Here is a 15,388-nt window from a genome sequence, read left to right on the forward strand (position 1 = left end):
GCCAAATTATGGCCTTGTAGCTGAGGAATGGTTTTTGGGTCATGGTGTCCAAGTCTCCTTTTCCAGAAATAAAGGCTGTTCTTATTTTGTTGCTTGAGTCATATGTAACTGAGTCACATTTGGTTGTGGAGCTGAAAGTTTTAACTTATACACACCATCGCTTTCAACTGTTTGAGCAAACACGGCATCATTTTTAGTAACTGTCCCCATTCTTTCTTTGAAGAAGAATTTTACATCCTTTTTTATCCACAGCAGATGCACAGAACATATTGTGATAGAAACCAGAAATGAAGAAGAAATTTGCAGGATTCTATCGGGTTGTTTACAATTTAGAGTCCTAGATCACAACCTTTAAATCTGCATAAAATATCAATTAACAACTCAAACTGTTGTTTCAATAGTCTTTTGGAAAATATTGTTCACATGGTACAGCAACAATCCGTAATCCAGGAATCTGATTTCTGATAGAATTCATCCATTACTTTGGTTCTTTCCTATAAAATAAATTGATATATATTTTGTAAGATCTGTTGCTAAGAATAGCTCAACAGCGTCGGTTGCATTCCCTTTGTCATGTAGATTAAGTACTTGGAGTGCTACCATTGACTGATGTCTCATTGGTCTGCATACAGTCAAACTAGCAATCTGTGAGTTTAGGGTTGTGAAGGTTGCTAACTCTAATACACACCTTCTTTTCTAACATTTTCTTATACTTCTTTGTGTTGTTATTATTTAGATCATTTATACCCCATCCTTCTCAACGTCCAAAGAGTTACTCAGGACAGTTTCTGTTCTGTCATGCGCTGGACCTGTAAAAATTGTCTTTTGAATAGGACATGTACTTTGTGCCCAGCGGGAAGCCAGGGCGCCTCGAAAGAGAGGTCCTCAAGGATTTTCCTGTACAATAGCCTTAGAGGCTTGAAAAGTTTAACAAAGTCCTTTATTATTGAACAAATTAAACAAATGCTTCCCAGATCTTCAATGAGTCAAACAAATGCTTCTTAACTTGTCTACAATGGACAGGCACCTTGCTTGGAGTACTATTTCTTTCTTTAACAAGGAAAACCCTTTTTTAACCTCTCCCAGGCCGTCTAGCTTTGTTGATGTCGGTTCTACTACCGGATCCAAACTGCTTCTTGGGCACCGAGTAGACCTACCAGTCAAGGCTTGTAGATTCTCCAGCTGGAGTTCTTTGGGTCTGTAAAGCTGTTTTCCCCCTGATCCTGTAAGGCTGAGAGGCTGTAAGCTCCCAGCCAAAGCTTTGGGACTTTCCCCCCGGAAATTCTTAAGAAATGAAGCTTTTCTGCAGGTGAAGCTGGTCCACGTCCTATAGCTTAGTTTCCTTCTGTAAGACTGAACTAACAATGGCCCCCTCTCCTGCCCAGATCCCCGGGGAAAGGGGCAGAACCAAACACAACAATGATAGACAGGTGGCTAGCCCTATAACTGCAAACCAAGGGAAGTCACCTTTTTGCAAAACCCCTGAAACCTTGGAATGCATGCAAACATGAAATAGAAAGAAAATGAAGTTAGAGCTCCTGGTATAGCCATACCAGCACAGTTTCCAACAGGCTGTATTCAATGCTGATACAGTATAATAACATAACATAAAATACAATTAGCATACATTAAAAAACAGTTATAAACCTATATAAATAAAATGGAATGTTTGTTTGTGGGATTAACATAACTAAAAAACCACTGGACGAAGTGACACCAAATTTGGACACAAGACACCCATCAGGCCAACGAGGAGAAGAAGAACTTTATTTTTCCACCCCGCCACCATCTCCCTGAAGGGACTCGGGGAGGTTTACATGGGGCCAAGCCCAAAGCAAAATACAATTAAAATCAAGCAAAAACAAATAAAAAACAGCATAAAACAGCATAACAATACTATCAAGCATTAAAAGCAACAGCAGACTAGTTTTGGATGGAGGAAAGTACCACTATGCAAGCTGGTTCGATAAGGTGGATAGCAATGTAAATTAGGATAGGAAATAACAGGGAACAGAGCAATTTAACAGGATTGATTTAACTTAAACTTAAGGATATATAATGCAATGTAATATAGAAATTCAAAATCAGGCCATAATTCAGGTCCTGATATAAGTCATTTATCATAGAAGTCATAAATTGAAAGCATAACAAAACATCCACGTCTTTAATTCCTTATGAAATGTGGATAGGGAGGGTGCCAGCCTAATCTCTCTGGGGAGGGAGTTCCAGAGACGAGGGGCCACCACCGAGAATGCCCTTTCTCTCGTCCCCACCAACCGTGCCTGAGATAGGAGTGGGAGCGAGAGAAGAGCATCCCCGGAAGATCTTAAGGACTGTGTGGATTCATAGGGGAGGATGTGGTCTCAAAAATAGGCAGGCCCTGAACTATTCAGAGATTTATAGGTAATAACCTGCATCTTGAATTGGGACCGGAAACTTATCGGCAGCCAGTGGAGCTGTTTAAACAGGGGGGTGACCATCATTCATAAACAAGTGACCATCACTCATAAAAACACTGAAAAACACAGCAGAAGAGACTTTAAAAGCCAAAAATAAAAAAAAATACATTACAATGCATGTGCAAAACCACATATATATGCAAACACACATATATACATGTATACACAAATATATAGCCACACATATATACACACAAAACACATATACACAGACTGGGCCACAGCAACGCATGGCAGGGGATGCCTAGTCTATATAAATCAAAATGTAATGTTCATGTGTGGGATTAACATAACACAAAAACCACTAAAATCTTATCTTCACCAGTAAATCAGTCTATTCCAATGGTTCTCAATCTTCCTAATGTCACGACCCCTTAATACAGCTCCTTATTTTGTGGTGCCCCCAACCATAAAATTATTTTCATTGTTACTTCACAACTGTAATTTTGCTACTGTTATGAATCATAATGTAAATATCTGATATGCAGGATGAACTTTCATTCACTGGACAAAATTTGGCACAAATATGCAATACACCAAAATTTGACAGATTAGAGAGATGGGCCAAAACTAACAAAATGAAGTTCAATAGTGACAAATGCAAGATACTCCACTTTGGCAGGAAAAACAAAATGCAAAGATACAAAATGGGGGACGATGCCTGGCTTGAGAGCAGGACGTGTGGAAAAGATCTTGGAGTCCTCGTGGACAACAAGTTAAACATGAGCCAACAATGTGATGTGGCGGCAAAAAAAGCCAATGGGATTTTGGCCTGCATCAATAGGAGCATAGTGTCTAGATCTAGGGAAGTAATGCTCCCCCTCTATTCTGTTTTGGTTAGACCACATCTGGAATATTGTGTCCAATTCTGGGCACCACAATTGAAGGGAGATATTGACAAGTTGGAATGTGTCCAGAGGAGGGCAACTAAAATGATCAAGGGTCTGGAGAACAAGCCCTATGAGGAGCAGCTTAAAGAGCTGGGCATGTTTAGCCTGAAAAAGAGAAGGCTGAGAGAAGATATGAAAGTCATGTATAAATATGTGAGAGAAAGTCACAGGGAGGAGGGAGCAAGCTTGTTTTCTGCTTCTTTGGAGACTAGGACGCGGAACAATGGCTTCAAACTACAAGAGAGGAAATTCCATCTGAATATGAGGGAGAACTTCCTGACTGTGAGAGCCATTCAGCAGTGGAACTCTCTGCCCCGGAGTGTGGTGGAGGCTCCTTCTTTGGAAGCTTTTAAACAGGGGCTGGATAGCCATCTGTCAGGGGTGATTTGAATGCAATATTCCTGCTTCTTGGCAGAATGGGGTTGGACTGGATGGCTCAGGAGGTCTCTTCCAACTCTTTGATTCTATGATTCTATGAATACTGGTGGGGTTGGGGGGGTGGTTTTGTCATTAGGGAGTTGTAGTTGCAGGGTTTATAGTTCATCTACAACCAAAGAGCATTCTAAATTTTCATCCCTGAAATGTTCGGGAAAATATCCTCGCATCTTCTCCAGGACTGAACTAAACTTGTCAAAAAGAACTCCCATGATCAACAAAAAATACTGGAAGGGTTTGGTGGGCATTGACCTTGAGTTTGGGAGTTATAGTTCATCTATATCCAGAGAGAACTGTGGACTGCAACAATGATAGATCTGTACCAAACTTGGCATGGATACTCAATATGCCCAAATGTGAACACTGGTGGAATTTGGGGACAATAGACCTTGACATTTGGGAGTTGTAGTTGCTGGGATTTATAGTTCACCTACAACCAAAGAGCACTCTGAACCTCACCAATGATAGAATTGGGCCAATCTTGCTTATTTATTTATTTATTTATTTAAAACTTTGATATCCTAATCTTTTCACCTCCGTAGAGGGACTCAGACCGGCTTATAGCACAGAACTTCCCACACAGAACCCCCATGACCAGCAGAAAATACAGTTTTCTGATGGTCTTTGGTGACCCCTCGTGACCCCCCCCCCCCCAGGTCCCGACCCCCAGGTTGAGAAATACTGGGCTATTCCATAAACGCTTGATTCCACAGCCAGGATTTGAGTTTCATGAATTGCATCAAGCTTGCCAAAATATTTCCAAACTGCAAAAAGATGGGGCTATTTTGGTGACATAAGAGTTCACACTCAGAAGCAACTGCTGCTATTAGTAGATGAAATGCTGTCAAACAAGTAGTATTATTGTCCTAAAGTAGGGGCGGGATAGACAGGGTTTCTAGATATTGAGCTGCACTGCCAGCAAAGCCAATAGGTAATACTGATGTGTGTTCTAGCTTAACAACATCAGGAAAGCCACATATTTCTTGCTTTGTTCTACAGGAAATTGCAGCTGGCACAATGAAAGATGATCTGTTACAAAATATTGTACATTGGGATCTGCAGAAGGAGAGCCCTTCAGCAATGTGCAAATGGGGAGGAAATTTAGGGAGTGATCTTTGGTTTTGCAAGCACTTAAGTGCATGCCTATTTTTCATCCCTGAAATGTTCAGGAATATATCCTCGCATCTTCTGGCATGACAAAGCCTGGCTCTTTTTCTCCCTCTTTCCCCTCCCTGTTTCATCCATCATTCACAAACAGCTGCAGTGACTCCACAAAGTCGGTGCAATTCCCTTTGCCACAAAGCGATAGGCTCTTTTAAAGTTAAGGAAAGGGCTAGCTTGTTTCCCTTGACTTCGCCACCACCGTTGTTCATGTTTAATGAAAGTTCTTGTGTTGTCAGCTCAGCTGTATTGGGAGGAAATCAAAAGACCAACGGGGAGGCACTGTTCTCTTTCTTGCATTTTAATGTCCGGCTGTTGTGTCAATTACCGATGCTCTTTGTTTGAAGAGAAAAGTGGTGCATGCACAAATAGCCAAGCAATTTGATTCTGTTTGTTTGTAAGGCTCGGGTTTGTTTTTGTTCCCCAAACAGACTTGATAGGCGATGTTCAAATATAGAAAAAATGTGGCCATCCTAGAAAGGGCCATCTGGGAAAGTGGGAGAGCACACAGCATTTCCACACTGAAAGTGCCTGATTCAATCCCTGGCATTTCCAGCTAAAAGGTTCAGATCGCAGTTGATAGGAAAGACCCTTTCCAAAGTGTGAAATTCTTGAGGATTTTTGAATTGGTTTAATTATTCAAGTTTAGGTAGATTTGGATTTCCTTATATTTTAATGTTTATTTACTTATTTACATCACTTATATCCCGCCCATATCAGCCCACAGGCGACTCAGAGCGGTCTACATATCCGCACAATTCGATGCCATCAATACAATACAACAGCAAAAACAATTAAGTGCATTTAGACAAAAGAGACAGTGCAATAACAATTTAAAAAGAGCTATATCCTCTCATTCCAATCCTCATCCGTTTCATCGTCTTGGCCGTTCCTGGGTCATTCTCCATCTCAAGCTTGACTATCTATTCCGGCATTTTGAAGGCTTGCTCAAAGAGCCAGGTTTTTACTTTCTTCCAAAAAGTCAGGAGGGAGGGGGCTGATCTAATATCCCTAGGCAGGGAGTTCCACAGCCAAGGGGCCACTACAGAAAAGGCCCTGTCCCTCGTCCCCGCCAAGCGTGCTTGCGAAGCAGACGGGATCGAGAGCAGGGCCTCCTCAGATGATCTTAACTTCCTGGAGGGTTCGTAGGAAGAGATGCGTTTGGATGTTTATAGTCTATAGGTTTTACATTTTATATTGTATTATTTTCACCACTGTTCACCACATTAAGTCTCTTTAAGAGGAATAAATATAATAATATCAACAGCAACAATAGGCACTTCTGAACTAGACAGACAGACTAACAGTCTGTCTGTTCTGCCCCCCATGCTAGCTATTTATTTGGAAGGTGCCTGTGGTGCAGGGAACATGTGGCCGGCATGATTGCATGGAGTGCCCTTACCTTCCCATGGAAGTGGTACCTATTGATCTACTCACATCTGCATGTTTTCAAACTGCTAGGTTCGCAGAAGCTGGGGCTAAGAGTGGAAGCTCATCCTGCCCCCCAGATTCGAACCACTGACCTTTCAGTCAGCAAGTTCAGCAGCTTAGCAGTTTAACCCACTGTGTCACCGGGGGGGCCCAGATGTAGAGTAAATGAAGCCCCAGAGGCATTAAGAAAAAGCCAGAAGGAAACCAACACTGGCAGCAATCAGAACTCAAGACCTTCAGACAGATATAGAGATATAGAGATAGATAGATAGATAGATAGATAGATAGATAGATAGATAGAGGGAGAGAGAGAGACAGAGAGAGAGAGAGAGAGAGAGAGAGAGAGAGAGAGAGAAGGGAGAGGTGGGCGTGGCCAAACACAGCCCTCCTTGGAGGTCGCTGGGGGCGAGGCCTCCGAGGAGGGCTGTGCTTGGCCATGCCCACCTCCTTCCTCTTTGCATCGGCGGCTTTGCAAGGTGCTTTGCAAAGCCGCTGGTGCAAAGAAGGAGGAGGTGGGTGTGGGTAAGAACAGCTATTCCTGAAGGCCACGCCCCCAGCATTTATGATTCACTGGTGGAAGTCGTAAGGAAGATGGTGGACGCGGCTTCAAAATGGCAAGATCACTTCCGGGTTCCCAAATCGTGTCGATACTGCTTCTAAAGGTATTTATTTAATGAATTAATAAGGAAATAAGAAATTAACGAACTGGATCAACCAAGCCTAATATATATATATAGAGAGAGAGAGAGAGAGAGAGAGAGAGAGAGAGAGAGCTTCCTTTTCTGGTTTCAAGTTATCAAGCTGTTTGCTGTTTTCAGAGCAATTTAACATCAAGCAATTAATTAATTAGAACTAATCCCTTGAGCTGTGGTGTTGGAGGAAAGTTCTGAGAGTGCCTTGGACTGTCAGAAGATCCAACCTGTCCATCCTCCAGGAAATAAAGCCCGGCTGCTCATTGGAGGGAAGGATATTAGAGACAAAGTTGAAGTACTTTGGCCACATCATGAGAAGACAGCAAAGCCTAGAGAAGACAATTATGCTGGGGAAAGTGGAAGGTAAAAGGAAGAGGGGCTGACCAAGGGCAAGATGGATAGATGGCATCCTTGAAGTGACTGGACTGACTTTGAAGGAGCTGGGGGTGGTGTCGGCCGACAGGGAGCTCTGGCATGGGCTGGTCCATGAGGTCACGAAGAGTTGGAGTCGACTGAACGAATGAACAACAACAATCCCTTTCCCCAAACTTTAATTTTTAACTATATTACATCATGACTGAAACTTAACTATGGATAGTAGTACCACTCTTTTTGAAGTGCAACTGTAACTTTCTCAGATACTTTTTGGTCTCACTAGGTAATGAAGAAAGAACATCATGCAGCTCTAAAGCCATCTCATGCTGTGCCTTGTGGACATTCAGGTTAAAATGAGGAGGGCAAAATGCCTGTTTCCTGCTCTATTCTGTTTCTGTTGCAGTTTTTCAAAGGTAACCTTACATTTTCTTTTGAGAACTTTTGTTAAAATATAGCTATAAAATTAATTAACTGTAGTGTGGAACCATTAGTATAAGTAAGAGGAAAAAGTAATGTTACAGACTTTGACAGAGACTGTAAAAGTTCCCGGAAGGATGGTTTTTGTGTCTTCTCTACCACTTGCAAAACATCACTACCGCGAAGGAAATATATAACAGGCATCAGAGGAACTGAGGGGTCTATACCATTGAGATTCCAGAAATGTGTATTATCAACTCAAACCTTGGAACAGGAAACATAAAGGCTTTCAAGAGTGGTCAAAAGGATTTCGTAGCTCCGCGGTGGGCCACATGAAAAGAGAGCATGCAAGATGAATACGTGCAAATATACTTGATTTGCATCATTTCCATAGGTCAGGCAATCAAAGTTTCATGCACACTTATACCATAATAGCCCTGAATTATTGGAAAGAAGTGGGGGGGGGGGGGCTTTAATATAATTGCAACTCTGGCAAGGAATAATGGATCCTATTATCTCTTCTTCTTTTCCTTCCTTCTTTCCATCCATCATAACAAGGTATCAGCAGCAATAAAATCATGTAGGACAAATTATTCATCTCTAGTTCCCAGATATTCCACTTCCTCTAATATACAAAGTAATGCTATTAAGCAATCAGTAACCAACTGCTTACTTTGGATCACAGACAGGAGCAAAATCAATAAAGTTTGTTTACTTCTAGGAAGTTATTGACTCCTAATCATTTTCAGATGAATTGCAACTTTCCATTGGCAAAGCTACAAAATACATCTCTTTTGCCAAGATATGGCTGTAGATGGCTTTCTAGATGGACTCCATTATGACTAGGATTAAGTAGTTGACTTTTTTAGAACTTTTTAAGAATTGCAGCGAATAAGTGCTGCAAAATAATAATAATAATAATAATAATAATAATAATAATAATAATAATAGAGATGCCAAACCGACAAACCATAAAATGCAATCAGCCTGAAGCCTATAAATATCTGGGCATACTACAGTTGGACAATATCAAGCATGGACAAGTGAAAAATGTGGTCAGCAAAGAATATATCCAAAGAGTCAGAAAGGTTCTGAAGAGCAAATTAAATGGCGGAAATATGATCAAGGGTCTCAACACCTGGGCCATCCCCATCATTAGAGACACTGCTGGGATTGTGAACTGGACACAAGCAGAGCTGGGTGATCTGGACAGAAAAACAAGAAAACTGATGACAATCCACTACTCATTACACCCGAGTAGTGATGTTGACAGACGTTACCTGCCCAGAAAATCAGGAGGCAGAGAGAGGGCTTCGGCAAGGGAAACAAATGGTAGAAGAAGAGAAACACGCCCTGGCAGATGATGGGAAAGGCAGTCAAGAAGCAACATTGAGGAAAGTCAATGGTAGTAAACTGTTTAAAGTGCAAAAGACAAAGAGGGAATACCATAAAAACATAATCAAGAGCAGAAGAGAAAACTGGCAAGAAAAGGCTCTCCATGGACAGTTCCTGGGGGAAATTGAGAGCCAAATTGACAAAGAAAAACATGGCTGTGGCTCACAAATGGAACTTTGAAAAAGGAGACAAAGGAGGGCCTGATTCTGGCAGCCCAAGAACAAGCCATTGGAACCAAGGACATCAAAGCCAGAATTGAAAAGTCGGTAACAGATCCCAAATGTAGACTCTGCAAGGAAGCAGATGAAACAATAGATCCCATCCTCAGCTGCTGCAAGAAGATTGCGTGGACAGACTACAAGCAGAGGCACAACATCGTTGCTCAGATGATTCCTTGGAACTTCTGCCACAAACACTATCTGCCTGCAACAAAGAACTGGTGGGATCACAAGCCGGAAAGAGTTACAGAGAATGAACATGTCAAGGTACTCTGGGACTTCAGGATTCAGACAGACAGCATTTTGGAGCACAATACTCCTGACCTCACAATAGTGTTAAAAAACAAAGTCGATGTTGCAATCCCAAGTGACAGCAGGATTAACGAGAAACAACTGGAAAAGATGACATGATATGGGGATTTAAAGATCGAACTAGATCTAGATCCTGCGCAGTCTGGTTTTAGGCCGGGGCATGGTACGGAGACAGCCTTGGTTGCCTTAGTGGATGATCTGCGCAGGGAACTGGACAGGGGGAGTGTGTCCCTGTTGGTTCTGCTGGACCTCTCTTCGGCCTTCGATACCGTCGATCACGGTATCCTTCTGGGACGTCTCGCGGGAATGGGCCTTGGGGGTACTGCTCTGCAGTGGCTCCAGTCCTTTCTCGAGGGGCGTTCCCAGATGGTGTCATTAGGGGACACCTGCTCGACTCCGCGGCCGTTGTACTGTGGGGTCCCGCAGGGCTCTGTACTGTCCCCTATGTTATTCAACATATACATGAAGCCGTTGGGAGAGATCATCCGGAGTTTCGGGGTACGGTGTCACCTCTACGCAGATGATGTCCAACTCTGTCACTCCTTTCCACCTGCTACTAAGGAGGCTGTTGAAGTCCTGAACCGGTGCTTGGCCGCTGTAACGGACTGGATGAGGGACAACAGATTGAAACTAAATCCAGACAAGACAGAGGTACTCCTGGTCAGTCGAAAGGCTGAACAGGGCATAGGGTTACAGCCTGTGCTGGACGGGGTTACACTCCCCCTGAAGGCGCAGGTTCGCAGCTTGGGAGTGATCCTGGATTCATTGCTGAGCCTGGAACCCCAGGTCTCGGCGGTGGTCAGGGGAGCTTTTGCACAATTAAAACTCGTGCGCCAGCTGCGCCCGTACCTTGGGAAGTCTGACTTGGCCACGGTAGTCCACGCTCTGGTTACATCCCGTTTAGACTACTGCAACGCTCTCTACGTGGGGTTGTCTCTGAAGACTGCCCGGAAGCTTCAATCAGTCCAACGCGCGGCAGCCAGATTGTTAACAGGAGCAGGGTACAGAGACCACACGACCCCTCTGTTACGCCAGCTCCACTGGCTGCCGATCAGCTTCCGGACACAATTCAAAGTGCTGGTGTTGACCTATAAAGCCCTAAACGGCTCTGGCCCAGTTTACCTGTCCGAACGGATTCTCCCCTATGAGCCATCAAGGCTACTAAGACCTTCCGGGGGGGGGGGCTGCTCTCGGTCCCACCACCCTCACAATCATGGTTGGTGGGGACGAGAGACAGGGCCTTCTCGGTGGTGGCTCCCCGGCTTTGGAACTCCCTCCCACTAGAGGTTAGATCTGCCCCCTCCCTCCTGACGTTCAGGAAATCGTTAAAAACATGGCTCTGGAATGCGGCATTCAAAGACTGAACCTGGAACCTTCCCTGTGATGGATTATGATGAACTGCGACTATGAATATGATTATGACCATGACTGGATTGACGATTTGGCGTAGGAAACTGTAATGATGTAATGATGAGGTTTTATTGTACTGAGTTGTACTATTTTAATATGTAATGAGTTGTATTTGCTGTTTTATCTGATTGTATTTGATATGTACTGTAAACCGACCTGAGTCCCTCGTCGAGGTTGAGAAGGCCGGTATAGAAATCCTCTAAATAAATAAATAAAATAAACTGCAAAGACTCTGGAACAAGCCAGTCAAGGTGGTCCCAGTGGTGATTGGCACATTGGTGCAGTGCCTCAAGACCTTGGCCTGCACTTAAACACAATCAGCGCTGACAAGATTACCATCTGCCAGCTGCAAAAGGCCACCTTACTGGGATCAGCACACATTATTCGCCAATACATCACACAGTCCTAGACACTTGGGAAGTGTCCAACGTGTGATCCAATACAACAGCCAGCAGAGTGATCTTGTTTGCTGTGCACTCATCGTGTTTTGTTTCAAATAACAACAACAACAACAACAACAACAAGCCAGTAAATGTGTTCCCAGTGGTGATCGGCTTGGCCTGCACTTAAGCACATTTTACTTTACAATTTACTTTATTTTTATCTGTCCTTTTTCCCTGTAGGGACTCAAGGGAACCAATAGTGATATGGCACAATACAACAGTATGTGAAAACAAAGCGAATGCATTTATGTATTTATGTACGGATATAAAAATAAAACAATTAAATATTTGTGTCTTGAGCATTAGAGTTAAAATACAATTAAAAATATGTTTAAAAACTAGACAACCTCTGTCTAGTTTTGTATGCAAAACTGAGTTTTGTGTGCAAAACTTGGATGTGACTAAAACAATTTCCATTATGCAAAACTGTGACAAAATCTATTCTAATTCTAGAACTATGGCTGAGTTTGCACACAATGGGGCTGCAGTGGTGTAGTGGGTTAAACTGCTAAGCTGCAGAACTTGCTGACCTGAAGGTGGTGGTTCGAATCCGTGAGATGGGGTGAACTGCTATTGTTAGCCCCAGCTTCTGCCAGCCTTGCAATTCAAAAATATGCAAATGTGCACAGATCAATAGGTACCTCTCTGGCAGGAAGGTAACAGCACTGAAGTCATGTTGGCTATATGAACTTGGAGGCATCTACTGACAATGCTGGCTCTTTGGCTTAGAAATGGAGATGAGCACCACCACTCATACTCAGACTCAACTAGACTTAATATCAAGGGGAAACCTTTTCCTTTACTTGCACCCAAAAAGTTTTGCACACAAAAGCATGGGGGATTGACAAAAAACCCTACTGCTTCCACATAGGCAATATTTTGCATTAAAATGTAGTCGTCTGGACATAGTTTTGTGTAGAAAATTACTTTTTGTACAAAATCCTACAATTTATGTGCACAAAATCTGTGTACATTTCTATAGACTTTTACCAAATATATTCAGGAACTAGGAAAAACTGTACAAAATTCTCACCACTGCGTTGCTTTTCCCAACTAGGTTTCTCCAACTACCAGAATTTCTATCTTTCAGCTAGAAAATGTATCACGGGAATATTCTTTTCATCCTTATTTATCGCATAGCTCTTTAAAAACAACAGTGGCAGTGACAAGCAAGCCATTCTGGTGTAGTGGTTTGAATGCTGGACTATGACTAAGGAGACCAGGATTTTAATCCCTGCTCAGCCATGGGAATCCATTGAGTTATCTTTTGATATGTTCCGTTTGTAAAAAGACACCATTATGTGGTGGGTTGACTGGAGAGGCATGTGTCGGCAGCTGATTGGCTGAGCATTCCAGGAGCCAGAATTCTGATTGGCTACTGTCTCTGGTTTGCTGCTGGGACAAACAGTTTTAACTGCCATTTTCATCTTAGAGAGTGAAGAGAGTGCTGACTGGAAATAGCCAGGAAGGAAATGGCTACCAACTCTCTGAAGCCTGATAATTTCTAAGGCATGAAGCATATTTTGAAGACTGTTTAATAGGACTGTTCATTTCCTCTTTCTCTGTGTGAATTCAGAGAGACTGCTGTATATATTGTTGCCCTGTTTGATCTTTTGAATGGAAGTAACGATACTGTTACTTGTTACACAATCCCGAATGACACTTTATTATACTGCAGGGTATATCTTGATTCAGAAACTGTGGTAAAGCTTCTATTTATTTATATCTACTCCTCCTCCCCCCCCCCCCCCACACACACAGTTTAGTGTTACTATAAGTCAGAAGCAACTTGAAGGGGCACGGCAGCAACAAAATTAACAAGTCCTGCAATATTGAACATACTTCATGGCAGATGTGTGTTTGGCCTAAAGTGCCAGCTCCTTCATGATTTCATATCATCCATCAGATTCAGCAAAAATTGCCCCAAATATTAAAAACCACCTGCAAGCCAGAGGGAATTCAGGGTCTGACCAGAGACAGACAGAGACAGACCCAAACGCTGTGCAAAGACAAAGGAAGGAGGTCACCACATTTAGTATTTACAGCAAGACATAGGGAAAAGGGAAGCTGGTCTAATGGGACTTCACTAAACAAACGGCCCTTCACCTTTTGTTCTGTGATGGATGCTGATGTTACTAATTAAGCTGGAGTCTTAGCTAAGCAAAGTAATGAGTCTCTCCCTTTGCTGCTGTTTGAGAGCACCTGTGTCAACGCTGAGACTTTGAAAAGAAGAGCGGCTGGGTGGCTGGGCTGGGGAAAATGGAGTTTGCGCTTGAAAAATGTGAAACTTCACATTCAGCCTGCACAATTAGCCAAAAAAGCTGTCAACTCTATATGGTGTGCTTAGAGGATTCAGATGACCATTTTGAGACCCAGACTCATGCAAAAACCACCATGTGCCAAGGGACTGTCAGCATGAAGTGTGAATAGGGATAAGGGTGAAGTCTGTTTCAGTTCCTTTTCCTATGAATTTACTTAAATCTACACATTTCTTCATATTCAAACAGGGAAAAACTTGAAAGGGGGAGAATTAGATATGGAGGAAACCAATCCTAATAGATTCATCCATCCAAGCTCAGGTCTCTGAGTGTGCTGTCTGGTTATTTGAGGCTACAATGTCCACCTTGCCATTGACCATGTTGACTGGGAATTAAGAGCCAAAGTACCTAAATGACCTAAGTTTTCCCACTCCTGATATGGAAGTATTTAAAAGTCTTCCATGCATGTGAAATGAGTCCTTGGAACAGGGTCTGAGTGGAGTGGAAGGCCGGTGGGGGGTATAATATAATAAGAGACACTAAGATACATGTAACTTCAAATCACTTATATAAGCATTCACACTGCTCAAGGAAAGCCTTCAATACAGAGAAAGAAAGCATTTACCTTTTTCTTTCTCTGTGCAGATGCTATAACTAGCTGTTTCATGTCAACTGACCATATTTACCTGACATATGGAGCTGACAAATTTACATATTTAAATATTGACATATTTACCTGACATATGGAGCCCCCGGTGGCACAGTGGGTTAAAGCACTGAGCTGCTGAGCTTGTTGATCGAAAGGTCGCAGGTTCGATTCCGGGGAGCAGCGTGAGCTTCCGCTGTCAGCCCTAGCTTCTGCCAACCTAGCAGTTCGAAAACATGCAAATGTGAGTAGATCAATAGGTACCGCTCCAGCGGGAAGGTAAGGGTGCTCCATGCAGTCATGCCGGCCACATGACCTTGGAGGTGTCTACGGACAACGCTGGCTCTTCGGCTTAGAAATGGAGATGAGCACCACACCCCAGAGTCAGACATGACTGGACTTAATGTCAGGGGACTACCTTTACCTTTACCTTTATGGAGCTGAGGAGGCTTCTAACCAAGGTGTTGTTGTTTATTCGTTCAGTCACTTCCGTCTCATCATGACTTCATGAACCAGCCCATGGCAGAGCTCCCTGTTGGCCATGGCCACGCCCAGCTCCTTCAAAGTCAAGTCAGTCATTTCAAGGATACCATCCATCCACTTTGCCCTTGGTTGGCCCCTTTTCCTTTTTCCTTCAATTTTCCCCAGCATTGTTGTCTTCTCTAAGCATTCCTGTCCTTTCATAATGTGGCCAAAGTACTTCATCTTTGCTTCTAATATCCTTCCCTCCAGTGAGCAGTCGGGCTTTATTTCCTGAAGTATGGACTGGTTGGATCTTCTCACTCCTCCAACACCACAATTCAAAAGCATCTATCTTCCTTCGCTTAGCCTTCCTTATGGTCCAGC

This window comes from Anolis sagrei, chromosome 10 (assembly GCF_037176765.1).
Source record: "Anolis sagrei isolate rAnoSag1 chromosome 10, rAnoSag1.mat, whole genome shotgun sequence".
Classification (NCBI taxonomy): domain Eukaryota; kingdom Metazoa; phylum Chordata; class Lepidosauria; order Squamata; family Dactyloidae; genus Anolis; species Anolis sagrei.